Source organism: Schistocerca piceifrons, unplaced genomic scaffold (assembly GCF_021461385.2).
Source record: "Schistocerca piceifrons isolate TAMUIC-IGC-003096 unplaced genomic scaffold, iqSchPice1.1 HiC_scaffold_1252, whole genome shotgun sequence".
Classification (NCBI taxonomy): Eukaryota; Metazoa; Arthropoda; class Insecta; order Orthoptera; family Acrididae; genus Schistocerca; species Schistocerca piceifrons.
In genome coordinates, this window is record NW_025727072.1 from 1 (window position 1) to 5,000 (window position 5,000).

Here is a 5,000-nt window from a genome sequence, read left to right on the forward strand (position 1 = left end):
CTTAACCTAACCTATGTTGTACCTTAACCTAACCTATGTTGTACCTTAACCTAACCTATGTTGTACCTTAACCTAACCTATGTTGTACCTTAACCTAACCTATGTTGTACCTTAACCTAACCTATGTTGTACCTTAACCTAACCTATGTTGTACCTTAACCTAACCTATGTTGTACCTTAACCTAACCTATGTTGTACCTTAACCTAACCTATGTTGTACCTTAACCTAACCTATGTTGTACCTTAACCTAACCCATGTTGTACCTTAACCTAACCCATGTTGTACCTTAACCTAACCCATGTTGTACCTTAACCTAACCCATGTTGTACCTTAACCTAACCCATGTTGTACCTTAACCTAACCCATGTTGTACCTTAACCTAACCCATGTTGTACCTTAACCTAACCATGTTGTACCTTAACCTAACCCATGTTGTACCTTAACCTAACCCATGTTGTACCTTAACCTAACCCATGTTGTGCCTTAACCTAACCCATGTTGTGCCTTAACCTAACCCATGTTGTGCCTTAACCTAACCCATGTTGTGCCTTAACCTAACCCATGTTGTGCCTTAACCTAACCCATGTTGTGCCTTAACCTAACCCACGTTGTGCCTTAACCTAACCCACGTTGTGCCTTAACCTAACCCATGTTGTGCCTTAACCTAACCCATGTTGTGCCTTAACCTAACCCATGTTGTGCCTTAACCTAACCCATGTTGTGCCTTAACCTAACCCATGTTGTGCCTTAACCTAACCCATGTTGTGCCTTAACCTAACCCACGTTGTGCCTTAACCTAACCCACGTTGTGCCTTAACCTAACCCACGTTGTGCCTTAACCTAACCCACGTTGTGCCTTAACCTAACCCACGTTGTGCCTTAACCTAACCCATGTTGTGCCTTAACCTAACCCATGTTGTGCCTTAACCTAACCCACGTTGTGCCTTAACCTAACCCACGTTGTGCCTTAACCTAACCCACGTTGTGCCTTAACCTAACCCACGTTGTGCCTTAACCTAACCCACGTTGTGCCTTAACCTAACCCACGTTGTGCCTTAACCTAACCCACGTTGTGCCTTAACCTAACCCACGTTGTCCCCTAAAGTAACCCACGTTGTCCCCTAACGTAACCCACGTTGTCCCCTAACGTAACCCATGTTGTCGCCTAAACCTGCTCTGTAATTGTTATACGACTCGTTCAATTAGTGTAGTGTTGCCCACCCGCAACCCTCGCAATATAGTTCGCTACTCGCACTGCCCGCTCCCCTGTGTATCGCTTCATGTTAAACACCTTGCAAGTCTTGCTGACTTTCCACATGCTCCTGCTGTACACTGTAATGTGGATGGCAGCAGGACGTACATGCCGCCCCTCCCCACGTCCCCACCTTGCCCCCCTGCCTTCGCAAGCTGGTTGGTGAGAAGTTTGCATGTTCAATGCCCTTCGCATGCGACGTACTCAGGCTACGTTGTGGTGCGGCCTGTGTCAACCGTCCGCTAATGTCGTACGCGTAAACCACAATCTGTACTGCACATTCGTCCTTATGTACCGAATGATACATCGTGGCACATGTGTGACCGTACAACGACTGCGCCCAAAAACGGCGGACCATACAGTGCAAATATTGTGCACGCAGCTACGTGTCGTCTCCCTATGAGAGCTGGATTGCAGTGTGGTACGCCATAGAGACGTGTGGGAGGAACGGACGCCGTGGATGGCGATCAGCATGAGCTGTCTGTTGATGTATTCGGACCTAGTCGTCTCTCCTCACACACCGTGATGGCATGGTGCACCGCGTTCCATATCTGCGACATGCTACAGAGGCCGGTTGACAGTCGTTCGAGCAATGGACATCGCATACGTACGGGGGCCACCTTCCACGTATTGTCTAGGCGTGCACATTTTGTTGCGTGTATGTGGGCAGACGTAGTGTGGCGTGACACCTGACACAGGCATGCAATAATCGTTGAAGTTGCAAATGGCGATGGACGCCTGCGTTTTCTGGTGAAGTTACGCAAATGAACAAATGGTAACCTGTTGTGGTGCGGTTGTTCTCGCTAGGGGTGAATCGGTGATGGCGACGATAGGTTGAGGTACGAACCGGTTGTTCCAGCGATACCCACCATGCCGACGAAACTGAACGGCATCTGGGTGTGAAGCGATACGCGGCGGTGGCTGGGTGGGACCGTCCCCGGCCGGTGAGGGGGCGCCTCCCGGCGTGCTGGCCGCGCGGTGCGTGGGCGCACGCGCTACAGCCGGCTGGTGGGGGCGGCCAGTGGCAGGCGCGCCGGCCGACGGACGCGGCAGGCGTCGCAGCTGCGCGCCGGCGCACCCTGCGCGCGGCGCCGTGCGGCCAAAGTAGGTCCTCGCGGGCCCGGTGCGAAGCGCGGTGGACATCTTCAGTGTGCTGGTCCGATTGAGGACTGTGTGCGTTGAGGATGCGCCGCCGCCCGGCGCTCGGCGCCGCGACGCCGTCTGCTGCTCGGTCGCCCCAGCGGTTCTCGCTGGTGGTTTGTATCGCAGCTGTGCGGATGTGTTGGCGCGTGCGCTGTGCTGGGAGAGTTCGCTTCGGCACCCAAGTGGGGCTTTTGTCCTTCTGTGGCGCTGGCGTTGGAGCTGCCGGTCACCGTAGGTGGCGCGTGTTGTCTCCCGCCGGCAATGCCACGACAGCACGCTCCCGGGCCTCTGTCGGCAGCGGCAAGCTCAGTTGGGAGCACGGGTGGTCGCACCGAAAGCGTCTACTCGCCTAACTCCGGGCGATTGCGCCTCTCTCGAACCCGACCAAGTACTTGGGACGGCGCTGCGCGCCGCCGGGACCTGAGAGGGTTTCGAGGTGTATTGTGCAGGGGAGCTCAGCCTCCTCCTGTTTGCAGAATGATTGAGCGGACGCTTGCGTGTTCGCGCGGGCCCCCGGGACACACTCCCGGGCGGCCGGCTGCTCAGCTCTAGTTGACGCAGCTCCCTGGTTGATCCTGCCAGTAGTCATATGCTTGTCTCAAAGATTAAGCCATGCATGTCTCAGTACAAGCCGCATTAAGGTGAAACCGCGAATGGCTCATTAAATCAGTTATGGTTCCTTAGATCGTACCCACGTTACTTGGATAACTGTGGTAATTCTAGAGCTAATACATGCAAACAGAGTCCCGACCAGAGATGGAAGGGACGCTTTTATTAGATCAAAACCAATCGGTCGGCTCGTCCGGTCCGTTTGCCTTGGTGACTCTGAATAACTTTGGGCTGATCGCACGGTCCTCGTACCGGCGACGCATCTTTCAAATGTCTGCCTTATCAACTGTCGATGGTAGGTTCTGCGCCTACCATGGTTGTAACGGGTAACGGGGAATCAGGGTTCGATTCCGGAGAGGGAGCCTGAGAAACGGCTACCACATCCAAGGAAGGCAGCAGGCGCGCAAATTACCCACTCCCGGCACGGGGAGGTAGTGACGAAAAATAACGATACGGGACTCATCCGAGGCCCCGTAATCGGAATGAGTACACTTTAAATCCTTTAACGAGTATCTATTGGAGGGCAAGTCTGGTGCCAGCAGCCGCGGTAATTCCAGCTCCAATAGCGTATATTAAAGTTGTTGCGGTTAAAAAGCTCGTAGTTGGATTTGTGTCCCACGCTGTTGGTTCACCGCCCGTCGGTGTTTAACTGGCATGTATCGTGGGACGTCCTGCCGGTGGGGCGAGCCGAAGGCGTGCGACCGCCTCGTGCGTGCTCGTGCGTCCCGAGGCGGACCCCGTTGAAATCCTACCAGGGTGCTCTTTATTGAGTGTCTCGGTGGGCCGGCACGTTTACTTTGAACAAATTAGAGTGCTTAAAGCAGGCAAGCCCGCCTGAATACTGTGTGCATGGAATAATGGAATAGGACCTCGGTTCTATTTTGTTGGTTTTCGGAACCCGAGGTAATGATTAATAGGGACAGGCGGGGGCATTCGTATTGCGACGTTAGAGGTGAAATTCTTGGATCGTCGCAAGACGAACAGAAGCGAAAGCATTTGCCAAGTATGTTTTCATTAATCAAGAACGAAAGTTAGAGGTTCGAAGGCGATCAGATACCGCCCTAGTTCTAACCATAAACGATGCCAGCCAGCGATCCGCCGCAGTTCCTCCGATGACTCGGCGGGCAGCCTCCGGGAAACCAAAGCTTTTGGGTTCCGGGGGAAGTATGGTTGCAAAGCTGAAACTTAAAGGAATTGACGGAAGGGCACCACCAGGAGTGGAGCCTGCGGCTTAATTTGACTCAACACGGGAAACCTCACCAGGCCCGGACACCGGAAGGATTGACAGATTGATAGCTCTTTCTTGATTCGGTGGGTGGTGGTGCATGGCCGTTCTTAGTTGGTGGAGCGATTTTGTCTGGTTAATTCCGATAACGAACGAGACTCTAGCCTGCTAACTAGTCGCGTGACATCCTTCGTGCTGTCAGCGATTACTTTTCTTCTTAGAGGGACAGGCGGCTTCTAGCCGCACGAGATTGAGCAATAACAGGTCTGTGATGCCCTTAGATGTTCTGGCCGCACGCGCGCTACACTGAAGGAATCAGCGTGTCTTCCTAGGCCGAAAGGTCGGGGTAACCCGCTGAACCTCCTTCGTGCTAGGGATTGGGGCTTGCAATTGTTCCCCATGAACGAGGAATTCCCAGTAAGCGCGAGTCATAAGCTCGCGTTGATTACGTCCCTGCCCTTTGTACACACCGCCCGTCGCTACTACCGATTGAATGATTTAGTGAGGTCTTCGGACTGGTACGCGGCATTGACTCTGTCGTTGCCGATGCTACCGGAAAGATGACCAAACTTGATCATTTAGAGGAAGTAAAAGTCGTAACAAGGTTTCCGTAGGTGAACCTGCGGAAGGATCATTACCGACTAGACTGCATGTCTTTCGATGTGCGTGTCGTGTCGCGCAACACGCTACCTGTACGGCTCGCCGTAGCCGTGCGCCGCGTGCGGAACCACGCGTGCCTCTCAAAACTAGCGGCAATGTTGTGTGGTACG

The 5,000-nt window shown here is 53.4% G+C and overlaps 1 non-coding gene across 1 annotated transcript; it reads left to right on the forward strand.

Annotated features, from left to right (window-relative positions):
- The first annotated feature begins 2,958 nt into the window (after nt 1–2,958).
- Nucleotides 2,959–4,867, forward strand: LOC124730842. The gene has a single exon (XR_007008070.1). It is a non-coding gene; the product is annotated as a small subunit ribosomal RNA (ribosomal RNA).
- Nucleotides 4,868–5,000: the final 133 nt, after the last annotated feature.